The 13149-nt window shown below is 42.8% G+C and overlaps 5 non-coding genes and 1 pseudogene across 5 annotated transcripts; 5 read left to right on the forward strand and 1 right to left on the reverse strand.

Annotated features, from left to right (window-relative positions):
* LOC138242773 (zinc finger protein 436-like) overlaps positions 1-13149 on the forward strand; it is an 88808-nt pseudogene that overhangs the window by 18272 nt on the left and 57387 nt on the right.
* Positions 9566-9678, reverse strand: trnal-caa (transfer RNA leucine (anticodon CAA)). The gene is made up of 2 exons: positions 9641-9678; positions 9566-9611 (listed from the first exon to the last, which is right to left on the reverse strand). It is a non-coding gene; the product is annotated as a tRNA-Leu (tRNA).
* Positions 10911-11029, forward strand: LOC138216758 (5S ribosomal RNA). Its single transcript, XR_011180470.1, has one exon. It is a non-coding gene; the product is annotated as a 5S ribosomal RNA (ribosomal RNA).
* Positions 11567-11685, forward strand: LOC138217007 (5S ribosomal RNA). Its single transcript, XR_011180720.1, has one exon. It is a non-coding gene; the product is annotated as a 5S ribosomal RNA (ribosomal RNA).
* On the forward strand, positions 12223-12341 carry LOC138216152 (5S ribosomal RNA). The gene has a single exon (XR_011179864.1). It is a non-coding gene; the product is annotated as a 5S ribosomal RNA (ribosomal RNA).
* Positions 12879-12997, forward strand: LOC138245093 (5S ribosomal RNA). Its single transcript, XR_011193708.1, has one exon. It is a non-coding gene; the product is annotated as a 5S ribosomal RNA (ribosomal RNA).

The raw sequence follows: 13149 nt of genomic DNA on the forward strand, positions 1-13149 counted from the left end.
GTTCTCAACTCTTAGAACAAGGAAAAGTCCTGGCACTGGGACAAACTGGCCGTTACGTGACTGTCTGAGCTGAGTCTGAAGATGTCCACGAGGAGCTGGAGGTTTACCTGGAGGAACTACGGTTGCTCATTGGTTGAAAGATCCATGGGCATTTGAGAATCATTTTGTGAATTACTGCTACAATTAACAATTGTCCCAGGAAATGCACAAAACCCTACAGTTATTGGTGTCTCGTGAGAGGATGATTAACCATGAACTCTGACCTTGGGGTTGTAAACCACTTGGGATGAGACTCTCCCTTGGAATCTGCACCAGAGATGACCATTCATTAGGGTGGCTGATGGGACTCAAATTTGGGAGTTGTTCCTTATCAGAACACTCTATCAGCTAGAAAAACACCTTAAATGTGAACCAAATGGAATGGCCTCTCTGTATCAAGCACCACTTGAGATGAGGGAGAGAGAGACTGGCAAGGGAGCAGCAAACTTAATTCCTGTATTTTAATAAACCTTGCCGCTACAACGGTCTTTCTCCTGAGTGAATGCGCTGGTGGGTTTTTAAGTCACTTGAGCAACTAAAACTCCTCCCACACTGACTACAGCTGAAAGGTCTCTCTCCTGTGTGAATGCGCTGGTGTGATTGTAAGTTGCTTATCTGAATAAAACCCTTCCCACACTGACTGCAGCTGAATGGTCTCTCTCCTGTGTGAATGCGCTGGTGGGCTATTAAGCTACTTGACTGACTAAAACTCTTCCCACACTGACTGCAGCTGAACGGTCTCTCTCCTGTGTGAATGCGCTGGTGGGTTTTTAAGCTACTTGACCGACTAAAACTCTTCCAACACTGACTGCAGCTGAATGGTCTCTCTCCTGTGTGAATGTGCTGGTGTGATTCTAAGGCGCTTATCTGAATAAAACCCTTCCCACACTGACTGCAGCTGAATGGTTTCTCTCCTGTGTGAATGCGTTGGTGGGTTTTTAAGTCACCTGACTGAATAAAGCTCTTCCCACATTGACTGCAGCTGAACGGTCTCTCTTCTGCATGAATGCGTTGGTGGGTTTTTAAGTCACCTGACTGAATAAAGCTCTTCCCACATTGACTGCAGCTGAACGGTCTCTCTTCTGCATGAATGCGCTGGTGGGTTTTTAAGTTACTTGATTGACTAAAACTCTTCCCACACTGACTGCAGCTGAATGGTTTCTCTCCTGTGTGAAGGTGCTGGTAGGGTTGTGAAATGCTAGACTGACAGAAAGGCTGCTTCTCCCTGTGCCTTAATGGCAGTTTGTCCACTTCATCTGAGCAAGGCCTTGAGTTATTCTTCTTCATCCCCTGATCGTGCTGGGGTCTCTTATTCTGCAAATGCTCCATGGAATGGTCTTGCTCTGTGTGCTGAAACTGAGATTTGTTTTCTCCATAGTGTCCCTCAGTGTGCTGCTCAGCCGTGTGAATCATCTGGGGCTCCTTCTCCAGCTCTCCGAGACTAAAACCATCCATTTCATTCAGTTGTTCCTCTCTTTGCCCAAGAACAGACATACTCTCTAGTTCATTAAAACTTTCAACAATTTTCTCAGTAACCAGATTATTAAACCTGTGTGTAAAGTATTCAGATACTAAGGGATCATATGACTGTTTTAGACTCTGCAATGACAGTCTTTCGACTTGAACAAAACAAGGCCTAATTATTATCAAGCCCTGTAGGAGCTGCTGTTGCTGTACTGACTCTCCTCTGTGTGCTGTATCTCAGTACAGTTCTCTTTACCAGGTACATCAGTCTGCTGCTCTGCAGGGTCAATCAACTTGGGATCCATATCCTGCTCTGTAAGATTTAAAGCATCCAGTTCTTCACTGTGCTCCAGTACAGAGACACAGCCCAGTTCATTACAACCTTGTGTAATATTGGTTGTGTCCAGATTATTCATCTTCTCTGTAAAATCATCACATACTAAGAGCCCAGGTGTCTCACTCTCAGGCTCTGTCTTCATCATGGGCACAGAGTCCAGATCCTTGACACTCTGTCTGCTCTCTGTGTGCTGCTCACTAAGTGCCTCTTTCCCTTCTGAGGCAGGGAGCTCTGTCTCATGCATCAGCCTGGAGCCCCACTCCTCCTCACTGTGCTGCTGTTCAAGAGAAGCCTTTCCCCAGCGTCGGAGAGAACACTGGCCTCTGAGCCTGTAAATACAAGACAAGACCTTCATAAGAATAAACTTTATTTTATAGTTTCATACCTTTAGAGGTGGCTAATCAAAGCATTTTACAGAATGCCAACAACAAAAAATACACAAAATTAGCACGATGAGAATACACAGTTAGAGGAGACAGTAGACAGTAGACAGTGGTACTAAGTACAGTAGGAAGAGAGGGGTACAGAACACTTAAATAAAGACTCTTCTGAAGAAAAAGGTTTTGAGTCTGGATTTGGAGTTTAGAGAAGGTGACTCTCTGATACCTTGGGGAGAGAATTCCAGAGCTTGGGGCAAAACAGGAGAAGGCCATGTCACCCATAGAGTGTAGACAGACTGGGGGGAAAAATAGTTGAACACAATTAGAAGAGCTAAGATTGCAAGGTAGGGAGTAGGGTGATAATATCAGACCAGTATGGAGGTGCCAAGCCAAGACTTGCAGTCTTATAGGTGAGCAGGAGGATTTTTAAGTCGATATGAATCTTGACAGGAAGCCAGTGCATGGACTACAGGACAGGAGTAATGTGAACACTTGCACTAGACCTGGTCAGTATGCTGGCTGCTGAATTTTGGACATACTGAAGTTTGTTCAATGTGGATTTAGAATCCCCAGAGAGTAGAGCGTTACAGTAGTCGATTCAAGATTAGACAACACTTTTCAGCCACAGTTAGTGATAACATAAGGCGTAGTCGAGCAATATTTATGAGGTGAATGAAAGATGTTCTGACAACATGCTGCACATGTGGGTCAAACGTCAAATATCATCCCCAAGTTTTTCAATTTAGACTGAAGCTCAAGTATGAGACCATCTGCAGACAGAGTTATACATTGGTTGTACAAAGTTGATGGGTGGTGCCAATAAGCAGGACTTCAGTCTTGTCACAGTTAAATGAAGGAAATTTTGAGTCACCCAAGTTTTTATATCAGGGATACAAATAAATAGAATAGAGACAGCCACATCAGTGTCAGGTTTGACATGGATGTATATTTGAGTATCATCAGCATAGTAGTGATAGCTGAGGCCATGTGATCTTAAAAGCTTTAAACTACACACACGCATACAAGTACACTCACAATCAATTTGGGTTGTTTAAACATAGCGGAATAAGTGGGTATAAGGGCATGTTCTGATTTATCTTAATCAGAAACCTAACTACCATGTAAAAAGTAAGACTTCTGTAATAATATCACTATTACATTACATTTACATTAACACTCCGCTGAGAGAGAGAGGGGGGGTTAATACAGACACATTGACTGGACACTACAGCACATTAACAATGCACCGAAACAGAGGTTAATACAGTCATGCTGACTGGACACTAGAGCATATTAACACTGCACTGAGAGAGAGGGGTTAATACACACACACTGACTGGACACTCCAGTATATGAACACTGCAATCAGAGAAAGGGGTTAATACACACACACACTGACTGGACACTCCAGTGCATTAACACTGCACTGAAAGAGGGGTTATTACAGACACACTGACTGGACACTCCAGTACATTAACACTGCACTGAGAGAGGGATTAATACAGACACACTGACTGGACATAACAGTAAATTAACACTGTACTGAGAGAGAGAGGTGAATACAGACACATTGATTGACTGGACACTACAGTACATGAACACTAGACTGAGACATACAGACATGGTCAAACTGTAACTTAGAGCATCTTACCACTGCACTGAGAGAGGAGTTAATACAGACACTGACTGGACACTACAGGACATAAAGTCTGCACTGAGAGAGAAGGGTGAAGACAGACACATTGACTGCACAATACAGTACATTAACACTGCACTGAGTGAGAGGTTGATACAGACACTTTCTGGACACTACAGTACATTAACACTGCATTGAGAAAGAGAGGGGTTAATATAGACACACTGGATTAATATTCAAGAGGACTCAATACAGACAGACCCTGGACGACAGTAATACTTAAACCAATTAAAAATGTTTATATACACAATCATTAGTATACTTATAAAAATTTAGACCAATACAACTTAAATACAATATTTATAAATGTTCAGGTGGGTAGCTGCCTCAGCATGTATAGGCTGCAAAGGAACAAGAAACAGGTTTATTCTATGCTGAAAAAAAGAAGAGAGAAAAAACACGGCTCCACGGCCGAAACGTTGTGTTTTTGTCAGCATGGAATAAACCTATTACTTGTTCATTTATAAATGTTGTTTCATAATGACGTTGGATTACAAATTGATTCAGTGGAAAAATTGTTGAATGTGAACGAGTTAACCGGACAAAACAGTTCAGTTTCCAGTAAAGAATCCCGTTGCTACATCACACAAGTCTTTCCCACTTCACTCTGCATCTCTGCACTATGTTCTCACCAGTGAGGAAAGTTTTTATGACAGTTTGATAGTTTGTTAGATAACAAGAATGTTAACTCTTGTGAGATGTTTTCTTTAAAATAAAATTTGTTATTTAAAAAAAATCTCACCATTGAGTTAGTTATAGACACTGTTCTTTAACACACTCTGACTTCATACAAGTCACCACACTGACACCGGGGTAAAGTTAGCTTGAAGTTCGAAAACGATCTTGGCACACCTGTAGCGTTTTCACGAAATCTCTTAGAGTTACAAAAACACTTGCTTTGTGTATAAAATACATTGTGGATGCTTTCTCAGCCTTTACTTTTTCGTTTTTATGACATTTTTTTGACCAAGCACGAATATTCTTTTGTCCATATCTCCGCAATGGAAGCACATGTGGTGTGTAAAACACTTGGTTTCAGCAGTGTGGCTGTTGTATTTGAAATGCTATTGAGCCATGAAGACGACCCACCTGTCCCAGTGTATTACCTGTAGTGTTATCTTCAGAAAATCATTAAAAAAGTAAAGGCACACGTGTGCCACATCACGTCCGAGTTTAGTGACAACTACCTCAGAGATTGTAAGTTGGGTAGTTTCAGATCAGATCACTTTTTTAATCAAAGGTTCAAGCAAACCCGAATACTTTTGCAAGAGACATTTCAGAATCCTAGTCAAATCCAGTACGATTGCTGGATCCTTCGAATTCGACTGAACTATAGCACAGATCTGCAGTCCACGATTAGAATACTGTGGGTGTGTTGTATAAGCCATACAGCCCAAAATAGTTCTAAAACAGGAAATACATTCTCGTTTAGGAATGTGGTATAAAGTGAAATGGTCTGGGAAGAGTCCTACGTTTGAACGGTTCAAAATAGACGTAAAGGGGTATTTACGGACTCTTTCGAAATGTAAGAACGAGCTGTGCGGACCTTATCTTTATTTAACTTGTGCAATCGTTTTTCATAAAGTGTAATTGTATTATAGCATGTGCCCCTGAAGATTTTCTTGATACGTTATATTTGCTCTTGTTTGTATTGTATGTAGGTTTGTTGTTCAAATAAAAAGTAAAACAAAAAAAATTCCGGATGCGTGCTGCTGTAGAAATAAAATGACATCAAGGGTGCTGTACGCAGAGGTCTGAAACCTGCTCCACAGAAGATCTTTATCCAGAGGTGTTAAAGAAGTCGAGATCTCACCATGAGAGGGGAGGCATTTCAGAAAAAGCAGGTGCAGTTGGTTCCACGGTCATAATACCATTAAGTCAGGCGACAAGAGCAAAAGCCACCCAGCTTCCTGGATGCGTCGGTTTGAATTCCACTGCTGCTAGGGGTTTTTGTGTTACAACCACCAAATGGAGCAATGTGTTTAAAGATACTTTATCAGCTTAACATCTAAGCAGGGAGAAAAAAGTGTTTTTTCTTCTCAACACAAATTCTCATTTCCACCTTCAGCAGGGAAGTTTGTTTACCAAGATCACTTTTGAGTCAGTGCAAATAACAGTGCGCCCTCAATTTTAATGTCGGTTGTGCTCCTTTTATCTGTGAAACGTTAATGTTCTGCATTTTCAAGTCGAGTCATCCTCAGGGGTAGAGCTGATTAAGTCTTTCTGCATAGCGCTCCATCAGAAATGGGGAATTGAATCTGTTTCATGATGTTGTTCCTGTGGTTGCGTTGGTTACAAAGCTGAATGTTTCTTCATGTTCTGCTAGAGTATCCACTGGCTTGCCTTTATCAGCTGTCTTGGAAAGATAAGCTGTGCTTCGTCTCAGGAAAAATCATCAGTACTGTCATTTTATTTTGTGCGTATGGCTGATATTTAAGGTATATAAAAATCATGAGTTCATAGATTAATCCAAATATCAACGGCACCTTGTAAACCTGTGATAAGAATTCCTTCAATCCAATAGATTCACTCCAGGGAAAAGGCAGGGAAACATAGAGAATTCTTATTTAAAGACAACATCCGTATTGGATTGCATGTCAGCAGGCACCACTCAGAATTCCTAATATGATTTTGAATTCAGTTTTGCTGTTCTTTAGTGCTTTACTACTTTCAGAGAGTCCTTTATTGACCTTGCTGAAGCAGAGAAGCAACATAATCACAAATGTGACCAGTTTTTCTGCTGTTTCTGGTTAATAATGATTATTATTTTGTATTTTGATTAGTATTTTTCGTAGCGTTCTTCCTCAGCTTTTAAGTTATTTGGTGAGCAAGAACCACTGAGAACGAGTCTGAATCAATCAAGAACACATACAGTACTGCTGTCTTGTGTACAACTGCTTCGTCCTAATTAAGCTTTTCGGTGTTGAAGAAGACGTTTCCAATTTTGATTGCTGGTTTCAGAGGATGTGCTACAAGATCACAGATTCATTTGAAAAGATTTGGAGATGCATGTTATTCAAACCTGGCTCAATGGCACCTATACTCAGCAACGTGAGGAAAGGAGAGGGGGCCAGAGGTAGTGTGGTTGAATGGTCTAATTTGCTGGATTTTAGGCTCCACTCTCTCAGGGGTGTGGGTTTAAATCCCAATAGTGCCCAATGTTTTAAGACCTTACTTCTTGTGATTTGTAATATGGTCAGTAAAAGCACTTTATGTGAGTATCTCTTATGTCAGCGCTACAAGTCACTTACTGCTCCACAGGTCCGGGTTTCAATCCCTGGCATCTTCAGGTGTTTTATATTACTGTACTCACATCGCAATCTTCTGTTGAGTAAGAACTCTTTGCTCATGTTCATAGAGAGCCAGGTTTACATTTTGAATCTCACCCGGGATTTCCTGAGAGATCATTCCTCCCTCTGGACTCCGCACTGCGCTGAAAGCTGCACGAATTCCTCACTGCGTGTCCTGTACTGTTACAGGTGGTCCAGCGTAAATGTGCAGCACAGTGACATGAGCACCTTGAACTTTTTCTGTATGTGAAGGAAAATGCAAAAGAGCATGTAAAGTATTGATCGTATAAAATATCCATAGTTCAACTCGAGAAAAAACTGAAGCACAAAACAACGACTTTTGATGATTACAAGAGATTCAAGAAACACAACCATCCGCAGATGGGTTCGGATCCTGAACGCTTAAGTTAAAAGAACAAAAGCGAAGTAAACTCTCTTCATTGTCTTATAATTTATGAAATAAAACAATTTCTTACTTTCTTAATAATTTCTTACTGTTGATAGACGATTTAATGAATTTTAACAGAATCACAATTACATTTTGGGTTAAACTGTTATTCACATACTCTAACGAAGAGAAATGTTAATGTCTTCCGGTGTGTGAGCCCATTTCTCAAAAAATAAAAAAATAAGTTATATAAATTGAATTGTTCTACTTTTTAGTTCATAGAGGGCCAGGTTTACACAATTAAACTCGAAGTGCTACAGTGTTCTCTGCAGTTTTAAATGTACCTCCAAAGCATTTAGTTCTGTTAACTACCAAAGAATGTGAACTAATTTAACGTCATATTCAGGAAATCCAGAGAACGTCTTCACACTTGTCGTGGCTGTTGCAGAAAAACCTCACCTGGGATGTTGAATCTCACCCGGGATTTCCTGAGAGATCATTCACCGAGCGAGTCCTTCCTCTGGATTCCGCACTGAGCTGAAAGCTGCGCGAATTCCTCACTGCGTGTCCTGTACTGTGTAACACAGTGACAAGAATGCCTTGAGTTTTTTTCGTATGTGAAGGAAAATGCAAAAGAGCATGAAAAGTATCGATGGTAAAAAATATCCATGATACAACTCGAGAAAGAACTGACAGACAAAACAATGACATTTGAGGATTACAAGAGAAACACAGCCAATGGGCTTGGATCCTGACCGCTTGCGTTAAAAGACAAAGCAAAGGATATAACCTGTAAATGTCTTCATGTGTTACAGTTTATGAAATAACACAATTTTTTACTTTCTTCATAATTTCTTACTATTGATAGATGCTTTTTTTAAATTTTAACAGAATCACAATTACAAACATTTGGGGTTAAACTGTTATTCACATACTCTAACGAAGAGAAACGTTAGTGTCTTCTGGTGTGCGAGCCCATCTCTCAAAAAATAAAAAAATAAGTTATATAAATTGAATTGTTCTATTTTTCAGGCTTGCATAGTCTTATTCATATTTCAGTTAAGCCTTTTCCTCTGTAGTAATTTCATTTGATATAAAAATCAGTCCTGATTTACAATTTTTGGACATGGTTCATCTGAAAGAATTTTGTAATAAGTTTCGGTTTAGGAAAATCATGCCCAGAAGCTACCAAAACTGGTAATGTTCACAACGTTGTTCGTTAGAAAATTGTTTATGTTTTTTTAACATATTTTCAATACCAGACAAAAAGTCGAAAGTTTCAGTTTCATGCAACTGATGAAATCTCTCTTCAATGGAAGTTATAAGTACAGTACATCCAACATACTGCGGAATCAATCAGATTTACATGTTTCTTGTGGATCCAGAAGATCATTATGAGACTCAAAACATGCCTGTCTTTTCTTTTTTCGAGGACGAAGGAGTAGCAGCAGGAGTAGCAGTAATGGCAAGAACGTGTTTAGAGTTTAGCACTTCTCATTTCTAATGCAGAGCCATCGACTCGGAAAGCACCACCTGCGATAAAAGAAATTGCAGAATTGGTCTGTTCATGCTGCCTACACACTTTGAATTGCTGGCATTTTCTGCAAATGTTCCTTTTTGAGGGTTCAGGAAATTCCTCACATTTGAGCCAACACTAAAATATTTCATTCGGGGTCGCCTAATTCATAGTGCAAACCGAATCTACACGGGAATGCTGTGGCACATGAAGCGGTTTGTTATTCTGTTGTGAGGTGTGAGGGGTTGAATGCAAATTGAGTTGGTGAATAGAAAATGAAACAGGAGTCACTTCTTGAGCTACGAATACCAAAAAGTATGAAAACCTGTGCATTTTATCAGTGCAGAATACTCACAAATTGCACTGAGTTGCATGCTTTCTTCTGTTGCTTTTATATTTCAGTCATTCACTATCAGCTAGCACTGGAACAATTCAAGAGAGGTAAAAACAGAAGCTGTCAGGAGTGGGATTTGAACCCACGCCTCCATTTGGAGACCAGAATACCCAAGCCAGCTGGAAAGACACATGTCCTTGAGTCTGGCACCTTAGACCACTCGGCCACCCTGACAAGTGAGAGCAAGTGGTGTGCTGAATGCACCAGTAGTTGACTAAACTGAGTTTCTTCCCTGAAATTATTTGCTTGCGAAGAGCCAAGTTGCCTTGAATGGATCTTGGAAATCAAATATACGGATGGATTGTTATTCGGTTGTGAGTTTTGAGGGGGCGTATTATAAATTAGTGAAAAGGCGCTTTTTGTTAGTCTGTTGGGAGGCTGCACAAGGTGTTTAGAGGGAGAACTTCTAAAAGACGGGCTCTCTATGTTTACCATCAAGGCAGATTTTTTTTTTCTCAATGGAAATGCTCTTTGGCGCTTTCAGCTTTACTTAGGGAACAATGTCTGCAGAGATCACTTTTGAGCCAGTGCACATGGTAATGTGCCACCAAGTACATTTAATATTGAATACGAAAAACTGACAGTGCTGACAGTGCTGATTATTTTTCTGGAGACGGAGCACTGATGACCTATCCGAGCCAATTGATAAAGCCCACCCAGTGGATACTCTAGCTGAACGTCAAAGAACGTTCAGGTTTGTAATTAAGGCAACAACAGGAACAACATCAAAACGCGCAATCAATTCCCCTGTTAAATCTTTCGTGTAAGGTGTGCTTTGTGAAAGCATAAAGTGAATCTCCTGATCACTTTTGAACATGGACAAAGTATTTTTGAATGAGCGCTATGTTCAAAGATTTAATAAGATTTACCCCTGCCGATGATTCGGCATGAAGAAGTAAAAGTTTCAGAGATAAAAGCAGCTCGCAACCACAGCCAATATTAAATGTACTTGCCAGAACACTATGTGCCCTGGCTCATAGTGATCTCGGTAGATGCTGTTCCCTACGTAAAGCTGAAAGTGCCAAAAAGCATTTCTGTTGAGAAAAAACGTTTTCTGCCTTGGTAGCTGACAGCCTCTCTTTTAGAAAGTCTATCTCGAAACTCCTTGTGCAGCCTCTCGAGAGACTAACAAAAAACGCTTTTAAAACCGGGACATACTGGGATTTGAACCCAAGACTCCGGAATGGAGCTTAAAAAAATCCTCTATAGCGCCCTTTCTCCCGCAGCTCCGTCCTCATTGGAAGGAAGCAAGAGTGAAAGGCTGAAGTGAAATAGAGCGGGGACGAAGGCAGTGAAGAGAGAGAACGTGGGAAGAAGAGAAAAACGCAAGGGAAAAAAAGCAGCGTCGTAAAAGAGGTGACGGAGCTGTCCTCTCAATAAGAAGGGTGCCAGCGAGCCTTGCTCTCGCTTACGGCTACACCCCCTTGAGCATGCCTGATCTCGTCTGATCTCGGAAGCTAAACAGGGATGGGCCTGGTTAGTACTTGGATGGGAGACCGCCTGGGAATACCAGGTGCTGTAAGCTTTTAAGCGCAGGAGGCGCCCTATCCCCGCTCGCTCGCTCATTCCCCTGTTCACACGTGCAGTGCGGCTTGTCCGTCTGTTTATTTGTCAGCTTTGGCGCGACACGGGTGCTTGTGTATTAGCGTGAGCGTTTTTTATTCTGATCAGGAACAGTTTTACAAGTCCGCAAAGGATCGAGGAAAGGTTTATCGCCAGCTGAAAAGAGACACAGCGCTTCGGCTGAGGAGACTTGTTCGGCTGGCGTTCGGGGAGTCGCGTTTTTCAGAATTGTATTGAGATCGTTTTCCACAGAGCTCAGATGTCAAAGCACAGCAGCAGCTCTCCACAGCGATCCTCTATAGCGCCCTTTCTCCCGCAGCTCCGTCCTCATTGGAAGGAAGCAAGAGTGAAAGGCTGAAGTGAAATAGAGCGGGGACGAAGGCAGTGAAGAGAGAGAACGTGGGAAGAAGAGAAAAACGCAAGGGAAAAAAAGCAGCGTCGTAAAAGAGGTGACGGAGCTGTCCTCTCAATAAGAAGGGTGCCAGCGAGACTTGCTCTCGCTTACGGCCACACCCCCTTGTGCACGCCTGATCTCGTCTGATCTTGGAAGCTAAACAGGGATGGGCCTGGTTAGTACTTGGATGGGAGACCGCCTGGGAATACCAGGTGCTGTAAGCTTTTAAGCGCAGGAGGCGCCCTATCCCCGCTCGCTCGCTCATTCCCCTGTTCACACGTGCAGTGCGGCTTGTCCGTCTGTTTATTTGTCAGCTTTGGCGAGACACGGGTGCTTGTGTATTAGCGTGAGCGTTTTTTATTCTGATCAGGAACAGTTTTACAAGTCCGCAAAGGATCGAGGAAAGGTTTATCGCCAGCTGAAAAGAGACACAGCGCTTCGGCTGTGGAGACTTGTTCGGCTGGCGTTCGGGGAGTCGCGTTTTTCAGAATTGTACTGAGATCGTTTTCCACAGAGCTCAGATGTCAAAGCACAGCAGCAGCTCTCCACAGCGATCCTCTATAGCGCCCTTTCTCCCGCAGCTCCGTCCTCATTGGAAGGAAGCAAGAGTGAAAGGCTGAAGTGAAATAGAGCGGGGACGAAGGCAGTGAAGAGAGAGAACGTGGGAAGAAGAGAAAAACGCAAGGGAAAAAAAGCAGCGTCGTAAAAGAGGTGACGGAGCTGTCCTCTCAATAAGAAGGGTGCCAGCGAGCCTTGCTCTCGCTTACGGCCACACCCCCTTGAGCACGCCTGATCTCGTCTGATCTCGGAAGCTAAACAGGGATGGGCCTGGTTAGTACTTGGATGGGAGACCGCCTAGGAATACCAGGTGCTGTAAGCTTTTAAGCGCAGGAGGCGCCCTATCCCCGCTCGCTCGCTCATTCCCCTGTTCACACGTGCAGTGCGGCTTGTCCGTCTGTTTATTTGTCAGCTTTGGCGCGACACGGGTGCTTGTGTATTAGCGTGAGCGTTTTTTATTCTGATCAGGAACAGTTTTACAAGTCCGCAAAGGATCGAGGAAAGGTTTATCGCCAGCTGAAAAGAGACACAGCACTTCGGCTGTGGAGACTTGTTCGGCTGGCGTTCGGGGAGTCGCGTTTTTCAGAATTGTATTGAGATCGTTTTCCACAGAGCTCAGATGTCAAAGCACAGCAGCAGCTCTCCACAGCGATCCTCTATAGCGCCCTTTCTCCCGCAGCTCCGTCCTCATTGGAAGGAAGCAAGAGTGAAAGGCTGAAGTGAAATAGAGCGGGGACGAAGGCAGTGAAGAGAGAGAACGTGGGAAGAAGAGAAAAACGCAAGGGAAAAAAAGCAGCGTCGTAAAAGAGGTGACGGAGCTGTCCTCTCAATAAGAAGGGTGCCAGCGAGACTTGCTCTCGCTTATGGCCACACCCCCTTGAGCACGCCTGATCTCGTCTGATCTCGGAAGCTAAACAGGGATGGGCCTGGTTAGTACTTGGATGGGAGACCGCCTGGGAATACCAGGTGCTGTAAGCTTTTAAGCGCAGGAGGCGCCCTATCCCCGCTCGCTCGCTCATTCCCCTGTTCACACGTGCAGTGCGGCTTGTCCGTCTGTTTATTTGTCAGCTTTGGCGCGACACGGGTGCTTGTGTATTAGCGTGAGCGTTTTTTATTCTGATCAGGAACAG

This window comes from Lepisosteus oculatus, chromosome 14 (assembly GCF_040954835.1).
Source record: "Lepisosteus oculatus isolate fLepOcu1 chromosome 14, fLepOcu1.hap2, whole genome shotgun sequence".
Classification (NCBI taxonomy): domain Eukaryota; kingdom Metazoa; phylum Chordata; class Actinopteri; order Semionotiformes; family Lepisosteidae; genus Lepisosteus; species Lepisosteus oculatus.